Consider the following 19,910-nt stretch of genomic DNA (forward strand, 5'->3'; position numbering starts at 1 on the left):
GTACCTGACTTACCAATCTTCGAGAACAGGTACCTCTGACCACAATGGATCAGGAGCTAAAAATAAGCTCTAGGCAGATAACACTAATACCACATACATTTATTAATTTTTATATCTTTATAATAACCACAAACACAGGAAGTTTTAAAGATTTTATCTAAATCATAAAAGGTTTGTATATGCCATGAGAATAAGGTTTACATTAATGAGAACATCTATAACCAAGATCAAAAACACGATGTAACTATGAATCAGAGTGAGAATCATTAGTTTTCAGAAGGATACTATGAGCAGGAACACGCTATTTCATCACTAAAGGATGGGTAAGAACAAGGGAACATACTACTAATTACTAATTGGAATAAGCTGAGAGGTTTTATGTTTCAGAATAAGTGCAACTTCTATAGGAAGGGTAACAGTGGAACATACTAAATATGCAAACAATTCTGTATTTGAGTAAGGGTAGGGGAGAGATAAGGAACATGCTGAAAGAATATTTTCATCAGAGTTTAAAGTCAGAGAAAAATCACATGCAAGATTGCTTTATTTGGAAAATAGAAGAGAAGGATTTAGAAGGACGAACACCCACATATATTTTATATTTACCTAGGACAGAATGAGGACTAACCCTGGCCACCGGTCAGTTAGGAAAGGCGGGAAAGGACCCTCAAGGACTTGGAATGCCAGTAGGCGAGCAGGTACAGCTCATGGACAGTCAGGACAGGATCACCCCAGGATTGGATCGGGACTGGGCTCACGGAAGGGTACGACCAACACCGGCAGCTTCGGATACAACGCCTGCGCTACGCCCTCTCTGTAAGGAATCTGCCAATAACCCCGATTGGGTTCTCGAATCTCCCAGCAAAAGTGCTTCGCCAGCACTTAAAAGTTCCTCCACCCCAGATTAAGTTTGCGGAAATTATGGACAGAGTGCTCCGCAGCTCTCTGTATCAATCACCTATAGAGTTCGTAGGGTCAGTGACAGGTTGGCTATTCGGACAAGTCGGACAAATTCTCTAGCTAAACTAGACTAGCTATACTGTTTTCGGGTCAGTGGACCACGCACAAATGTTGTAAATGAAAGGATCCCCAACTTTGGATTGGACAAGAGAGGTGGTTAGGTCATTGTCACCACCTAGAATTTGGAGTTCACATAATTAATATGAAATCATTTGAACCCACCCCTTACCCAGTTCCCATGGCATAAGAGTGTCGAAACAATAGGGCACACAGACATTCTCAAACATTGTAGCATTTCAGGTACAACTCGAAGTCTTCTCCTAGAGCAGAGGTTGATTTCCCAGGAGCATCTGAGCTTCGGCAGCCAGCTGGCTTAGTTCCACTCCTGCGCAATTCGTTTTCTCCCTCAACACGTGGTTAGCGTGATATGGGCTTCAAAGATGGAGTGGCGCACAGCTCCCAGGCCCCCAAAGTGTGTCACATGAAAAGTAAGCGAAAACAATTTAGAAACACAGAAAAAATGTATATACTGTATACCATGTATAGCTGCACTACACCCCTTACTTTAAAACATCTATAGAGTTAGGAGTTAAGCAGAAATAAACAGCTGAGCCAGAGCAGCAGTAGCAAGCGGAGAGCATGTTAAAGACAAAGCGGCCATATTAGCAATACTGCGCATGAGCGAAAAATCCCTCCAGAACTACGAGTGCGTCACATCACATGGGTATGACCGACGCATGCGCAGACTGAAATCCCGCATAGCAGCGACCAAGTCAGTTGCAAGCATGGTTAGGATTAATAAACACATAGGCAGGCGTCTCTGGGACACCCAAGTGTAATGTAAACGTGCAAAATTAATAAACGAAACAGATTGGTTAATAATTTTAAATGTTATGCGAGGGGTTTGAATTCAAGCAAGTCGCGTAACTTGCGAATCCTTGCTCCATCAATCCCCTCTTTGATGATATTTACTATCATCACTATTAATGGAACCAGATGCCAACTTTCTCTTTCATATCTCATCCATCTCAATCTCAACAAATTTGTTTTTAAGCCTTTTTCCTGCATCCTTATTAGGATGGAAATTCCATGCCTTTTTATAAATTTGGTTTTTCAGCTCTTCTAACTCAAGTTCATCAACATTCCTTTTCACTCCTCTCTTGTTCACAGCATACTTCTTTTTGCATTTCTGGCATTTGCAACAAATTATTATGATTAGCACAATTAAACTAATCCCTGCTATTGGCATCAGTATTTTACTCACAAGACTTTTACCTATGTTAGAAAACCAACTACCTACAGAGGAGAGACCATCAGTTAGTCTCTTCCAGGCACTGTCAACCTCCAGTGGTTTGAGTTATTTTTCCAAATTAGTTATGTTTCTCACATATTTCTTAATTTTAACGCTTTTATTCGTATTTTCATTGCTTCCAGCGGCGTCATTCACATGGTAAATTTTCGGGAAGACAATGCCAAAATAGCAGCTTCCATACCAGTGATCCGGCAATTTGAAATAAGCCTTGTTTCCACATATATAATAAATTCTGGGAAACACAGGTTCTGACCCATTTTTGAAACCCCAACCTCCAATTACCTTATAATTGTGTTCGCATTCACTGGAACCGATGAATACATTGTTATAATAACTAGTCTTTTCTCTATGAAGACAAAGTTTCCCCTTTCTTTCGAAATCCAGCAACAGTGCAGCATTTTCTTAACCCTTTGAGGTGCTTTCGATGTTTTCTGCCCATTTAGGAGTTTTCTGTCTTTTGTCATTGGCCTTTCTTTGGAAATTCTCCCTTCTCTTTTCTGCCATGTTTAAAAACATATTTTCTCGTTCATGTAATGAACATGTCAAATTATTTCTGTGTGCTTCACCTAAATCTATGTCACCTATAGTCAGAAAGTATTCTCCCATATAAAGAGTCACGTCGCTCTTGATATGTGCAATATTCAGGTTTCCCCGAATAGGAAGCTCAGAAAATATTACGTCAGAATTAGAATAGTAATACTGTAGGGTGCTTCTGTAAAATAGGCTTGCTAAAATGCTACAGGAAATTCCATCGGTTAGAGGTAAAGGATGATAGGTCACACCTTCAGCTACAGAAGTGGGTAGCTTCATGCAGACACAACAGTCTTCTATTTCCATAGCTTCTACACAGTGAACTAAAAGATTTGCAAATACATTTAAATGTGTTCTGTTTTTGATTCTGTGATAATGTAGACCTCCCTCATCTGATGCCTCTAAGTCAGTTTTTGTCTGTTTCAGGCTAACTGTTTTCTCATGTCTTTCTACACTTTGTGGCGTTTCTTCTGTCAGCAAAACATCTGAGTCTTTTGTCACTTGTGGAGTAGGGTACTGGTTAGAGTCTTTGCTTATCATGAAAGGTATTAAGACTGTTAGTCCTATCCATATTATCAATACTATTGCTACACTAGATAAGCATATTTTACAGCATGTTTTACAGCAATTCTGTCTAGGTCTTCCATTCACATTTGAATCAGACATTTTCGGCTTAGAAGACGTTTTTCAACCCCTCTTTGTAACTTTACACAGGAGGCTTACGCAGGTTAAATTTCAGGTGGGGTCTTCTTCAGAACCCTGATCAGCAATCGATTCTTCGTCACTCTCGTCACTTATTTCGAGTTCTTCAAATTCCTCTAGTACTAGGTAAGTCCATTCAGGATTCTGATATTTCTTGTTTTTTCTTTTAATTCTGTCACTCCATCTTGGAGGCTTGGTTCCAACCCTTTCTTTCTCGCTGGCAGCCCTTTTCCGGTCTTCTAGTTTTTCTTCCACTGTTTTCAATCTCAGCTTTAGTCTTTTTATGAATCTTGGTTCATTTTTCTTCTTTTTAAGTCTTTTAACTGGCACTGTAATTTGACTTTTTTCACGAGCTCTTTTGTTTTCATTCAGTCGTGGCACTGCTATTTCGACACTTCCGTCTTTGCTTCCTGTCTGACTAGTCCCAGGTCCTACTACAGTTTCTTCTGCCTGGTTGATAAACTGGCCTGGGTCAGGTGTATGCTGAATTTGACATTTGTTTGTTTCAAGTTCTGTTTCCTGAACACGTTAGTCTATTTCTATCTGATCCTGTTCATGCCCTTCGAACCCTTGATCTTCTTCTGCATGAACTTCCGCCCTGATTTCTAACTGTTCCTTTTCTGTTTCTGGAGTTGTGGGAGGTGTGTCGATGACCTGTCCTGTCCCTATCTGACCTCCTTCTTCATTAGATCTGTCATGGACTTCGATTATCTGATTTTCTCTTCCTGGTCCTGTCTCCTCCTCACTATCCCACTCTCTATCTAAGTAGGTGTATCTTCTGGTTCTTATTGGATCAAGAGCCAGATCATCTGCAGGATACCATTCGTCTTGGCTGGTGCTCGGTTGTTCGTCCTCAGCTACTTCAGGACCATCGTCTGGAGACCCTTCAGCTGCGAAACCTTCAGCCTCAGCCGCTTCCTTTTCAGTCACTCTTTTGGTATGACTTGCATGGATCCACTTTGACACACCTGCACATTTCACCGCAGTTGTAGTGATGAGAATCACTTGCATTGGCTTTCCCCACTTCGGTGCTAGGCAACTCTTTCGGGTGTGTTTCTTAAGCACAACCCAATCTCCTGGTTTTAAATTATGGACTGGAGTTGTGGGCCTGGCGACGGCGTCTTCCCCAATCTGGTGAGAGATAGAACGCACTTGGTCACCCAGCTGCTTGCAGTAGTCTAGTAACAAATCATCAGAAATACTTAGCAGTTTGTGTCCTGGTACCCATGCCTGCCGCATCACTCTTTTCCATTAGTATCTCATGGGGACTCAGGCCTGTGTTTCGGTCTGGAATGCTTCTCAGTCCCATTAGGACAAGGGGCAAAGCATCTATCCAATTCAATCCAGTAGAGTTACACATCTTTCCCAGTCTTGACTTTATAGTGCCATTCAGCTGTTCTACTACTCCAGAAGCCTCTGGATGATACGCACATTGCAGTTTTTGGGTAATTTTTTAAATGCCTCGAAAAGCTGAGTTATTACGTCATTGGCAAAATGCCCACCTCTGTCTGATTCAACTGTGACTGGAAAACCGTACCTAGGTATCTGTTCCCTTAGTAACAATTTGGCTACAGTAATGGCATCATTTTTCTTGGCTGGGTAAGCTTCCACCTATTTTGAAAATAGGCAGACTATGACAAGAACATACCTATGTCCTTTGCAAAGGGGTAACAGAATAAAATCAACCTGTAGTCTGATAAAAGGGCCTTCTGCTTTTCCAATTGTACTGGGCAACACCACTGTTGTCTTTCCAGGATTAAACTGCTGACAAGTTAAGCACCTCTGGCAAAGTGCCTCTGCAATGTTCCTGAACTTCGAACTGTACCATGTTTGTTTAAAAACACGAACCATTGCATCTCTCCCTATGTGTGTATCCCCATGGATTAGTCTTGCCATAGAAGCGACCATATGGTCTGGTAACACAGGCATACCATCCTTATGAACAATGATACCGTCTCTATCCCTTGGATGGCAATCATCTTTCTCCCATCTTTCTTTTTCTTCTGGCTCTCCTGCCTGTTGCAACCCTTTCAGTTCCTCCCAAGTTGATACATCCTCAAACACCATAAGTTGGCAGCTGTTTCCGACTCCCCCCCAATTCGATGTTCAATGACATTTTGTTTCGGGCACAATATTGGGCTATTTGGTCAGCATATCGATTACCAGCTGTCACATTGTCGTTGCCAGATTTGTGAGCAGCACACTTGACCACTGCCAATTCTTTTGGTAACTGAATTGCTTCCAGTAGGTTCTGTACCACCTTTCCATTTCTGATAGGGGTACCCGAGGAAGTCATGAATTCTCTTTGCAGCCATAATTGGCCGAAGTCATGCACAACCCCGTAACCATACTGGCTGTCGGTGTATATGGTTACTCTTTTGTTTTTGACATTTTTACAGGCTCTCGACAATGCAACCAATTCGGCTACTTGTGCAGATTTTACTCCAATTAGGTAGGATGCTTCTATTGTCTTTTCTAGAGTGACCACAGCATAGCAGCACTTAGACCTCCATCCTCATGTCTTAAACATGACCCATCCACAAAGTATTCAAGATCTTCTATTGGCAATGCTATTTCTTTAATGTCTGGGTGTGGTTTAGTGCTAAATTCAGTCAGATCAATGCAGTTATGTTCAACCTCCTCCCTGACTTCTGCAGCCAGTGTATTTGGTAATAGAGTTGCTGGGTTCAGTATATTACATCTAGTGATAGTTACATTGGCAGCACCCACTAACATCCTCTCATACTTAGTCAGCCGACTAGGTGTGAGGCACTGAGTCTTGGTCCGGGTCAGTAGGATTACAACTGCATGCGGAACGTACACAGTTACTGGATGTCCCATGACAATGGACTCACTTTGTTTAAGACTTGTGCAGGTTGCAGCTACTGCTTTCAGACATCCAGGCAATCCAGCAGCCACTGGATCTAAGGTGGCAGAGAAATATGCCACCGGTCGTCTAGTTAGACCATGAATTTGAGTCAGGACTGAGAGTGCACAATTGTCTCGTGTGTCACAAAACAAGGCAAAATCCTTTGAATAGTCAGGCATTCCTAAGGCAGGAGCTGAACATAAACAATTTCGTAATTTTATCCAGGATGTCATACTTTCATCATCCCACTCAACTGGATCTTTTGCTCCTTTCTTGGTCATTTTTATCAATGGTTTAGCTAGGACTGCAAATCCCACAATCCACTGCCTACAGTATCCTACCACTCCCAGGAACATTCTGATGTCTTTCTGACCAGACCTGCATGCCCCCCGCCAAGCCCTGCACCAGCAGCAACCACCTGAAGTGCATCCTGCTCAACACCCGCTCCATCCACAGGCATGCCGTGGAACTCTGGGACCTGCTCGACACGACAGCACCGGATGTCGCCTTCCTCACTGAAACCTGGATGAACGCCTCCTCAGCGCCCGACATCGCCATAGCCACCCCGGATGGATACAAGATCACCCGGAAGGACCGCGTCAACCAGACGGGAGGAGGCATCGCCATCGTACACAAGAACACCATCCGCGGGGGAGGAGCTTCGCGGGCAACCAAGATGGCCGCGTAAGCTCGGAGCTCCGCGGACCTTCCGATCCTCCTCATACATCCTGCTTGAAATCCTGTTCCACGCGGGTGGATTCTTATTGCTGATGGTCTACTGAGGCGGGTGCTACCTTCCGCAGTCGAATCGGTGGTTCCTACGCTGAGCTACGTCGAGTTGAACTCCGTGCCAGGGCTGTGCCATTGTCTCCTCGGTCTCCGCCACTCCGCACGATTGGACTGCGGAGTTCTTGCCTATTATCCCTGCTGGCGGAGTGCGAGTGTCTACTTCACGTTCCTTCATCGGCCTCTAAACTGTCTGGCCTGGATTTTCTACCTGGCTCGCTGGGGTCGGGCTTGGCTGGGGCAGCCCTTTGTCCTCGTCGGAACCAACATGGCGGGCAGAGGGGACCCCGACAAGACGTCGAACAAAGGCGTCCGCGGAAAAACACAGCCGCAGCAGAATAGAATTGAGCGTTATGTCCAGCCGAAGACGCCACCCGCCACGGGACCCTCTGGCAAGAGCCTTCCACCTACGGACTCGCCTGACGGCTCCGAGCCTACCCTGAGCGACATCATGGGGGCCATTACCAGTTTTCGGGCTGACATGCAGCAGCAACATGAGATCCTAACCCACAAGGTGGACACTAAGGCTGTTGATCTGACTCTCATTAGAGCCGACCTGGGCAAGACTAATGATCGTGTGAAGACGCTGGACATCAAGACCTCCAGCCTGACGGCTGACGTCTCGGACCTTCAAACCGAGGTCCGGAACCTGCGGATGACCGCGGATCAATTCTCGAGGAGGCTGGAGGACTTCGAAGGCCGTGCCAGGCGGCAAAACGTCCGCATTGTCGGTGTTCCGGAAGGATCGGAGGAAGCGGCGACGGACCTCTTTGTGGAGGAACTGATAAAAACCCATTTGACACCGGCTGGTCTTAGTAACTTTTTCTCTGTGGAGCGTGCCCATCGAGTGCCGGGCGGCCCGCCGAAGTCGGGTGTGGCGCCTAGGCCCATCGTGGCACGGCTACTCAACTTTCGGGACCGGGATGCGGTCCTGCAGGCATCCAGACGACATGGACCGCTTAAATATCAGAACGCTGAAATACACTTCTACCCGGACTTCACCAGGGCTGTTCAGCGGCAGCGCTAGAGCTACGCGGGAGTGAAGCAGAGATTGCGAGACATGGGATATAAGTACTCTATGATGTTTCCTGCTAAACTCCGGATCGAGTATGAGGGCCGTGCCCTGTTCTTTGACTTCGCCGAGAATCTGAGTGACTGGCTAGACACTTTGTCGCCGCGTCGAGACGCCAGAGATGACCATGATGGAGGAGCGGCTGGTGGCGCGGATCTATGAGACTTGGCTCTACTGTGTACTACCGGCGTTTGGTGACCCAGCTTCATGTGACTGTTGGTATTGTTTCTTCAGTGACCCTGTTGAATCTCCTTTCGTTACATGGAGGGTGGCGGGAGGTGTTCGCGGAGATTCCTTACTCCTCTGGGACTTTTTGTAGAGTAGTTTATGGGGCGACAGGCACACTGCTGGTTGGGGGGGCTTTTTAGTCTGATGCAGGGGTGCAGGGTGGGGGGTGCAATTATGCAAGTTTATTTGTTTGTTTGTTCTTTCTCTTTTCTTTCCTATAGGCAATGCAAAGTGTTTACTACTGTTCTTCATTTGATGGTTGGGTTGGCTGGGATTGGGTGGGATGGGTTGCGGGACGATGGGGGGTAGGAAATTAAAAGTAATCAGTTGGAATGTTAATGGGTTGGGTGACCGTGTTAAGAGAGGGGTGGTGATTCAATTGCTCAAGAGACATATGCCCGATGTTGTACTTTTGCAAGAGACGCATTTGATAGGAAACTCTTGCAAGGCACTTAACCGTAAAGGCTACAAGATGGTGGCCCACTCTGGGTTCTCTTCGGGCTCCCGGGGGGCGGGCATCCTGGTGCGTGCGTCCCTTCCCCTTGAGGTAGACGTCACTGTGATTGATGAGAGGGGGCGCTACGCCGCTGTGGCGGGGAGATGGGAGGGGCGTTCCCTTGCGCTGCTTTCGGTTTATGTTCCCCCAGGCCTACAATCTAGTACTTTCCAGGATCTTGGTGGCGCCATCTTGTCTTTGCCCGACGGTCTATTGGTAGTGGGTGGTGATTTCAATTCAGTCTGCTCTGGCGCCCTGGACCGCCAACCGCCGAGAGATCTCCGTGGTTCCCAACTGTTGCTACCCTCCTTTCTTGACTCCATGGGCCTGGTGGACAGTTGGCGTCTACTGCATCCCGCACTCCGCCACTTCTCCTTCCTTTCGGGTGCCCATGGTAGTCTCTCCCGCATAGACTACGTTTTTACCCTAGCTGCACATGCATCTGCCGTTTCCGAGGCCCGTTTTTTGGCACGGGGTATTTCCGATCATTCCCCGCTGTGGGTCTCGTTTGACTTTAACATCGTCCTCTCTGACCGCCTGGTGGCGCTTAACCCGTGGTATTTTCGTAATCCCAAGACTCGTGCGCTCCTTGCTAAGGCCATCGACCTCTATTTCTCGGAGAACTTGGGCTCGGTTGGCTCGGCTATCACCTTATGGGAGGCATTCAAGACAATGTTGCGGGGTGAGGCTCTTGCTCTCATTGCGGAGGCCAGGCGAGTCAGAGATGCCGACCTCACGTGTATTGAAGACGAGGTTTTGCTCCTTGAGTCCCGACTGGGGCCCGAGCCCGATCCCTCTCTTTTGCATGACCTTTCCCTTAAACAGGGGGATATCATGATCTCGCCACGAATGCTGCCCTTACTCTGGCCAAGGAACAGCAAGGTCGTATCTACGACGTTGGGGATAAAGCTGGGAAACTGTTGGCCTGGCTGGACAGGCGCGAGATGGCTAGCCGCGTGGTGCCTGAGATCTTGGGTGACGACGGGATTGCCGTCACAAACCCAAGTGCTATTGCCGAGTCTTTTGCTGATTATTTCCGGGGTGTCTACACTTTCAACTCAGACCGCTCCGAGTCTGACTCGGCGACGTTCCTCTCCACGGTTGACCTTCCCTGTCTTTCTGAGGAGGACCGTTCCGACTTAGATCGAGATATATCCGCTGACGAGGTCGCCTTGGCGATCCATGCATTAAGGTCGGGTAAAGCGACTGGCCCCAATGGTCTTCCGGTCGAGTTATACAAAATTCGACCGGATGTGGTTTCCCCGCACCTGCGGACTATGTTTCTAAAGGCACGCGACAAGGGTCTCCTCCCTTTGGATCAGAGGCTGGCCACCATCGTGGTTATTCACAAAGAGGGTAAACCGAGAGACGTGTGCCGATCCTATCGCCCCATCTCTCTCCTCAACGTGGAGCCTAAGATCTTAGCCAAACTGCTTGCCAATCGATTGGTTGGAGTCATAGGTGACTTGGTGCACCCGGACCAGTCGGGTTTTATTCCCCGCCGCAACACTGCCCTTAATCTGCGCCGACTCCATGGTGTTATGGCCAGAGCTCACACCCTCGAGGAACCGGCGGTTCTTGCTTCGCTTGACGCCACGATGGCCTTTGATTCACTTGAGTGGAGTTATCTTTGGGCAGTGCTGGCGAAGCTTGGGTTTGGACCGATCTTTTTGAGCTGGGTGCAACTCCTCTACGCCTGCCCGCTGGCTAATGTCACGGTCAATGGCCGCGTGTCGGCGTCCTTTGCCCTTCACCGAGGTACCAGGCAGGGCTGCCCACTGTCACCTCTACTGTTTGCCCTAGCTCTGGAACCGCTTGCGGCCATGTTGCGTACACACCTGGACTTACATGGTATATCCTGGGCCCCGGGCTTTGAAGACAGAGTTTCCCTGTACGCAGACGATATTCTGCTTTACCTTACCTCCCCCTGCAAATCACTCATTGTTGCGTGCGATGTGCTCAGGCTGTTTGGACGCCACTCTGGCCTGGTCATTAACTGGGCCAAGTCTTCTCTTTACATTCTGAAGGGGGACACACCGCGCCTCCAAAGAGGCTGCAATATCCAGATGGCCGGACAGGGCTTTAAGTATCTGGGAATATACATTTCCGGTAGCTCTACGGCGCGGTACGACCACAATCTACTCCCCCCACTCCAGCGGCTGCGGAGAGATGTGGATAGTTGGCGCAAGCTCCCGCTCTCTCTCCTGGGCCGGGCAGCATTGTTTAAAATGATGTCCCTACCCAGGTTTCTGTATGCTTTGCAGAACACTCAGGACCTGGTTCCGGCTCGCTATTTTCGTGAGATTGAGAGCTTGCAAAGGGCCTTGCTCTGGGATGGCCGACCTCGTGTCGCCATCCAGAAGCTCACGTTGCCGTGGTACGATGGAGGCATCACCCTACCAGATGTACGTCGGTACTACTGGTCCTCTCAGCTAACTGCTATCAACCACGGCTTTTATGGCCCTGTGGATCGCCCAGGCTACGCCATGGACAGGTGGCTTTTGTGCGGTGGCAACTACTATCGTGCCCTGTATTCAGATCCCTTGATCGGCGCCTGTCAGGCCCGACCAAGGCAGCGGTTCACATTTGGCGGACGATCACTAAAGCGCAGGGTTGGCAGGGCAGACTGACTCGTTTTACCCCACTGTATGATTCCGATATCCTCGGTAGACTGTGGCACACCAAGGGCTTCGACAAATGGGATCTCATAGGCATCTCCAGGGTGGACGACATGGTTCTTAAGGGCACAGTCAAGACCTTTCCCCAACTACAGGCCGAATACCATTTGGGCGAATCGGAGTTTTTCCGCTACGCCCAGCTGAGACACGCGTTGCTCTCCGCCAGGCCGATGGAGTGTGAGATCCCCGAGAGCTCCCCCTTGGAGGACAGGATACTTGATGGCCATATGCCTGATAGTGCTATTTCCCTGTCCTACAAGAAATTGATTAATGTTCGCACTGATCTCCTCCTGTGCTTGCGGGGCCAATGGACTGCTGATGGCCTGGAACTTGACGATGAGGACTGGCAGACTGCAGTGTCCTCCCCTAAGGAGGTCGCTATCTACTCACGTCTCCGATTGGTACAATTCAAAATTCTACACCGGGTGTATGTCACTGGCCCTAGGCTTTTGCATATGGGGTTCTCGCCCGATGGCCTTTGCCGTCGAGGTTGTGGGGTTCTCGCAACCTTCTTACATATTCTGTGGGAGTGCCCTGTCATTGCCCCCTATTGGGCGAGAGTGCACCGTATTATGGGAGAGGTGACTGGTGTGGTGTTGGCAGCAGAGGCACGGAGATGCCTCCTTAACGTTTGGGAACCGTCTGATCACAACACGGCGCAGACTCGTTGGGTGACGTTGGGCAATATGGTTGCCAAGCGTGATATTGCCCAAAAATGGGGTGCTGCTACGGCCCCCCTGGTAGTGCAATGGAAAGCCAACATGTATTGGTGCATGTTTAGAGAAAAGACAGTCTACATTGCCAGGGGGAGGCCTCAGACATGGAATAAAGTGTGGGGGGCATGGAATGCGTACAGGGGAGATGTGTGCCTACCACCGGAACCTATCCCTCAGGATGAGCATTTATCACCGTAACCCGTGACACCGACTGGTTTATACTGTTTGTATTTCTCCTGCCTTTTCCTACCCCCCTCCCCATCCTGCCACCTGTCCTTTTTAACGATTCTCTACCTGTCCCCCTCTGCCTGTAGCCGACTCCTTTCCGTCTATGATGCTCCATTGCCACTCTCACGCGCCATCTGGCGTTTCTTTTCTTGGTTTAGTTATCTTTCTTAAAAAATAAAAAACAACCTGCAATGTTCTAATGTGAATCATCTTGCACTTTTTTTCTCCTGAGTCATTGCTGCCTTGCCTCCGGGATGTTAGGCTGAATAGCTGTGTGCTCTTTAACAATAAAGGTTTTAAAAATTTTTTTTTTAAAAAGAACACCATCCGCATCTCAACTAACTCCAACGATACCTTCACCGCCGCTGAACACCTGCACTTCCAGATATACACTGACCCCAAGACCACCCTCTGCGGCACCCTCATCTACAGACCACCGGGACCACGCACACAATTCAGCAAATAAATCGCAGACTTCATCAGCCCGCACGCCCTTCCCTCCGCCAACTACATCCTCCTAGGAGACCTCAACTTTCACCTGGAGAACAACAATGACAGAAACACCACCGCCCTGCTGGACAACCTCGCCAACCTCGGACTCAAGCAACTAGTGAACACCCCCACCCACTACGCGGCCACACGCTCGACCCAGTCTTCACATCCAGCAAGCACATCTCCTTCAGCCACGCCACCGGACTCCACTGGACCGACCACAGCTGCGTCCACTTCAGCTTCAAAAAAACCACGACCCACCACCACCCGCAACAGGTCCCCCGCCGATGCTGGAGCAAGATCACCGCCGAGCAGCTCACCGCCTCCCTCTGCCAGAAGACTCCCACCAGCACAACGGACCCCGACGAAGCAGCCAGCAACCTCACCATGTGGCTGACAGCCTGCGCCGATGACCTCGCACCACTAAAGAACCCTCCCAGCAGACACGGCAGCAAGAAAACGCCCTGGTTCACCGACGAACTCAAGGAATCCAAGAAGAACTGCCGCACCCTCGAGAAAGCCTGGCGGCTCGACCACACCACAGACAACAGAACCTCCCTCAAGCACGCCATCCGCAAACACCATCAGCTGATACGCGCCACCAAGAAGACGGCACTCAAAGAACGACTGGACAACAACACCCACGACAGCAAGGAACTCTTCAGCATCGTCAAAGAGTTCTCCAACCCCAGCGCCGGAAACAACGACATCACTCCCTCGCAAGACCTCTGCAACTCACTCGCCTCGTTTTTCCACCGCAAGATTGCCGACATACACAACAGCTTCGACGCACAGACCACGCACCCTACCACCGAACCAACGCCCTCCACCACCACCCTCTGCAACTGGACCCCGATCAGCACCGAAGACACCACCCGCACGATGAACTCCATCCACTCCGGATCACCAACCGACCCGTGCCCACACCACGTCTTCAACAAAGCCGACGCCACCATCGCACCCCATCTCCGAGACACCATCAACTCCTCCTTCCACACAGCCACCTTCCCGGAGAGCTGGAAGCACGCCGAGCTGACCGCCCTCCTGAAGAAACCAACGGCGGACCCCACCGACCTCAAGAACTACCATCCCATCTCGCTCCTTCCTTTTCCGGCCAAAGTCATCGAGAAGACCGTCAACAAACAGCTGGCCGCCTTCCTTGAGACGAACGGATCCCTCGCAGTCCGGGTTTCGGGCCAACCGCAGCACCGAGACCGCCCTGATCGCAGCCACCGACGACATCAGAACCCTGATCGACAACGGGGAAACAGCGGCCCTCATCCTCCTGGACTTTTCTGCGGCATTCAACACCGTCTGCCACCGAACTCTAGTGAAGCGCCTCAGCAACATCGGAATTCGAGAAAAAGCGCTGGAATGGATCATCTCGTTCCTCACCGGAAGAACCCAGAGAGTCCGCCTCCCTCCGTTCAGATCCGAGGCCACCGAAGTCATCTGCGGTGTACCACAAGGATCTTCACTCAGCCCAACCCTCTTCAACGTCTACATGAGCCCCCTCGGAGCCATCGCACGCCAGCACAACCTCAACATCATCTCCTACGCCGACGACACCCAGCTCATCCTCTCCCTCACCAGCGACCCCACCACCGCCAGAGCCAACCTACACGAAGGGATGAAAAACGTCACCAACTGGATGAGGAACAGCCGCTTTAAACTGAATTCGGAAAAGACGGAAGTCCTCATCCTGGGATCATCACCCTCCACCTGGGACGACTCCTGGTGGCCCCCGGCCCTGGGCATCGCTCCCAAACCGACGGACCACGCAGGCAAACTGGGCTTCATCCTGGACTCCTCCCTGTCAATGACCAGACAAGTCAACGCCGTCTCATCCTCGTGCTACAACACCCTGCACATGCTCCGTAAGATCTTCAGATGGATCCCCACGGAAACCAGGAAGACCGTCACCGAGGCACTCGTCACCAGCCGACTGGACTACGGGAACACCCTCTAGGCCGGAACCACAGCAAAACTTCAAAAAAGACTCCAACGCGTCCAGAACGCCTCCGCCCGACTCATCCTCGACATCCCCCGACACAGCCACATCACCGGACACCTGAGAGACCTGCACTGGCTCCCTGTCAGCAAGAGAATCACGTTCAGACTCCTCACCCACGCACATATGGCTCTCCACGACCTGGGCCCCAAGTACCTCAACGACCGCATGACCTTCTACCAGCCCACCCGCAAGCTACGATCTACCGGCCACGCACTCGCCACCGTACCACGCATCCGCAGAGCCACCGCCGGAGGAAGATCCTTCTTCTACCTGGCAGCCAAGACGTGGAACTCCCTCCCCACCCACCTTCGGCGAACCCAAGACCATCTCACCTGGAAGCAGCTCAAGACCTGGCTGTTTGAGCAGTAACTTTCCCCTCCCCCAGCGCCTTGAGACCCTTCTGGGTGAGTAGTGCGCTATACAAATGACGTGATTGATTGATTGATTGAGTACGGGGTAATTCCATACCTCAAATTATCCTAATCTTTTCTGAAGTAACCTTCTGAATACCTCTTTCTATCTGGTGCCCCAGATATTTCACTGAATTCTTGCAAAACTGTAATTTGTCTGGTGACACCTTATGCCCTCCTTTACCTAGATGATTCAACAATGCAATGGTATCAGTAACACAGTCATTCCGATTTTTAGACGCCACCAGGAGGTCGTCTATGTACTGGACCAAAACTGACTCTCCAGGTAGGACTAAGGATTCAAGGCATCTTTTTAGAATCTGATTAAAAATAGAAGGACTCTCTGTGTACCCTTGAGGGACACGATTCCAGACATAGATATGACTGTCGAATTCAACTGAAAAAAGAAATTTGCTATCTCGATGCAATGGGATAGAAAAGAATGCATGACACAAGTAAATGACGGTAAACCATCCAGCATTCCATGGAATTTGGTACAAAATCACTGCAGGGTTTGGCACAATCGGACAGCAAGGGACAACGATCTTGTTTACCTTGCGCAGGTCTTGCACTACCCTGTACTTTCCGCCAGGCTTTTTGATTCCAATTATGGGCGAATTACAAGGACTGCTCATTACTTCCTGTATTATGTTTGCCTCTAGCAATCTTTTTATTTCGAGGGCAACTCCGGCTTTCACTTCTGCGTTCATTTTATACTGCTTGGTATTCGGGTAAACTGCATTTGGTTTTATGGCTATTTGGATCGGGTCTACATTTGCCATTAGTCCTACATCTTTTCCAGTGAAATCCCACACCTCTGGTATCACTGTATGTTGGAGCTCTTCAGTTAAATCTTGTATGGTTAATTTCTTAATTTCGGAGTCAGGCCTTAATAACATTAATTTTTACAATCCATCTTCATCTGGGGTCTGAATTTCAACGCCCTTTGGTGTGCAAAAGATGGTGCAGTTCATTTTGCACAGCAAATCACGTCCCAATAAGTTCACTGGACTAGAATCACAGACAACAAATCTGTGCATGTCTTTAAAATTCCCTATTGAAATATCCATTGGTTCAGTTACAGGAGTACTAATGATCTGGTTTGACACACCCACTACTTGGATTGCTTCTCCCGAGAGGGGTAGGTTAGGAACGTCTGCTGTTCTCACAGTAGAACGGGTAGCACCAGTGTCCAATAGAAAGGTGACATCATTTCCTTCAACCTTTCCTTCAATGTATGGCCCTGTCTGGTCTACCGGTAAGGAGGCGCCAAGTACGCACTCCTCGTCCTCCCCCCACAGGCCCCGTCAGTAAGGTTCATCACAGAGGAATGTATCATTCAACAGGAATTGCGAGGTTGCTGCATTTCTATCCTCCCTTCCTTCCCACACCTCAGTCTCATTCTGCTGATTTTTGTTCTTATAATTAGGCCTAGGTGCACGAGGCAACTGACTCTGTTTTACCTGTTGCTGGGTCTTTCGGGGCCCCTCTTTCTGCGCCTGTGGATTTAAATCATTATTTTGGACATTACCAGTCTGTAAATTCGGACATTCGTCTCTCCAGTGCCCTAACTGACCGCACCTGTGACAGGGAAACTTTTTCATAGCCTCCTCTCGACTCATTTTAGTTCGGGGTTTCCCTCCTCCCCCAGTACCTGTATTCCGGGTGTTGTTCTTTATTTTACTTAACTGCCTTTCTTGTTGTTCCGCCAATTTCACTTGAGCCCACATTAACTTCTCCTTTAGGGCCTTCCGTTTGTTTTCCATCTCGTCCTCACAGTATTTTGCATACTGCAGGACCTCATCTACAGGTTTACCCTGCCAACAGATCTTGTTGTCTCTGATCCACTGGGAGATCTCAGGTCTCAATCCCAACACAAATCGATAAATGAAATGGGTCATATCCTTCATTTCAATATTATCGATTCCACTGTAGGTTTTGAATACCTGTAGTAGTCGCTCAAATAGGAGTGGACCGTTTCATCATGATTCTGGGTAGTTCTATCTATGCGGGTCCAATCAGTTTCCTTTGCTGGTACTTTTCCTTTTAAATATTGTATTACCTTGTCATACTGTCTCATTACATTCGTAGAGGGAGCTCCTGTTCTTCAGTCTCGTTCATACTCATCACTGGGCCAATCAACTGCAATTTTACATTCTGTCCATAAATCTACAGGAACTACAATATCGAAGAACCCATCTAGGTCCTTCAGGAGACACTTTTGGACTTTGACAAATCTCTGTACCTGCCTATACCACTCCACTGGTTTCTCTCTTAGTTTTGGGAAGTCATTTGTAAAGGACACAATATCCTGTCGGGACCATGGTACATGTACATATTTCCCTCCGGGCACTTCTCTCATGGGATACAAGGTTTCTGGCTTATCGACTTCCTTTAGGACATATTCAGAAGTCTTCGGTCTGGCCTTACTGTTTTCCTTTTTCTTTGCCCATCTGGCTTTCCATTTTTCTAAATCTCCCCATTTCTGCAACAGGTTTAACAATTCCCTTATCTGCACCTTTTTCCGGGACGCATTCATGTTTTCTAGGTCTTTGTCCGAAAATTCTGCTCTATAAGGCTTTTGTAATACTTTGGATTTGCTCACATCTATTCCCATGTTAGCTGCAGTGTCCATTAGTTTCTCATGGAACACTCTGGTGTTTCGGGTAAGACTTTTGCATATGAACAGCAACTCTTCCTCGCCAAGAGTGTTCAGTCTGTCTAATCCCACGTTTCAAGCTATTAGTTCTTCCATCTCTATTCTTAGCTTGTAAATATCTAACGGTTTTGACTGGGGAGTTGTTTTTTCTAATTCTCTCGTCCACCTGTCTATTTCCTCCGGGGTCACTACGGTGGCACTTCGAGTACCTGATGCTGTCTCTATCAGGACTTCCCATGCGCTAGTCTGGGTTCTCGTTCGAGGTACACTACTCTCTGGTTCCCTTATGGGCAGATCTAACAGAAAAACCACAGATTCGCATTCGCTTGTCTGATCATCAATTATGAGAGGCTCTTTTCTGGGTGGTGCTACAGCTGGTGTAATAACTGGAGTTTTTGGACTAGCATGTCCATCCCCATAAAGAGGAACAACGGGACCAATAGTTACTGGAATTGTCAAAGCATAAGGACTGGGATTCAACAATGATATTTTCTGAATTAGTTCATTCCATTGTTTAATTAAGGCTTCCCTTTCCTGTTCCTGTAAAACCTTCTCAATCGGTGTTTCATGTATTACTTGTGGAACTAAAGGAGGATACAAACTTGGGGCAGTTGGGGCTGTCGTTCCTGGTCTTTCATCACCAAATGGCCTATAGTTCGGGAAGGTTGTATCAGGCCTACAAAATCCCTCCTGTCCTGTTACATCTGTTTCACTGGCCCTTCTTTCTCTAGGGTGCCGGAAAAACTGGTTTTTCGAACTCAGGGACCTAGATTCCTCATCATATGGCGGTGGATTTTTCATTAATAAATCCTCCAAGTACTCATCTTCCGAATCACCTGCAGACCTTAAGTGTCGGGTTTTGTCAGTGCTTTTCCCTCCCTCGGGTTCATTTATACCAAACATTGGAAATAGTCCCTCACCCATCATTTTCTGTCTCCACTGTTTCATCTTTTTCTCTTTGGCATCTCGCTGCAATTTCAGGTACCATTTGCTCACTCCCTTATCCATTCTGGGTCTGTCTCGCTCTAAGGCCTCCATCTCCCATTCTTCTAAAGCCTCATACTGAGTCAACCATGGTCTGGGATGTAAGTCATTCGGGTCCTCACATTAAACAAAATTCTACTATTAAAGGTACCATCTAGGGGAAATGCTAGGATTCCATCGTCTTGGGTATACTTTACCCAATTCTCCAACCATACACAGGTGTGATAACCTTTGTCAAATATCATGAATGATGCGGGAGTATTAGGTGGTGGAATGATTACACCTTCTATAGTTCTAATGGGCTTGTCTTTCTTGAAATAATTTTAGATTTTTTCAGCAAATGACATTTTTCTCTTGCTTCCGTACATATTGTAAGGTCTACCTCTTAGCATCTGATCTTTGCGAAACCCTAAAAGTTGTGGATCAGGTAAGAATTCGGGATACCACATAGACTGTGTAACTAAAAGTTCCGTGGTCAGCTACAACCGTTTTGTTTACAAATCTTCTTCCAATACCAGCACGTCTCTCAACAGATGCAACAACCAATTAATCCTGAGATTGCAAATAATTTCGACCAATGGGTGCGCGGCCTTTTTTCGCGAGACGCGGTCTCACGCTTCGGCACTCACCCCTCCTTTACAATACCAGCTTCGTTACACACCTGCTGCTTCAACCAATACCAGCACGGCACGGAGTGACGTCAGCGCGGTTTTGCGACCTACTCCCTCCTTCACAAGGTAACGGAAACTTTGAATTTTTCTTAAAGTGCAAGT

Source organism: Lissotriton vulgaris, chromosome 11 (assembly GCF_964263255.1).
Source record: "Lissotriton vulgaris chromosome 11, aLisVul1.2, whole genome shotgun sequence".
Taxonomy (NCBI): domain Eukaryota; kingdom Metazoa; phylum Chordata; class Amphibia; order Caudata; family Salamandridae; genus Lissotriton; species Lissotriton vulgaris.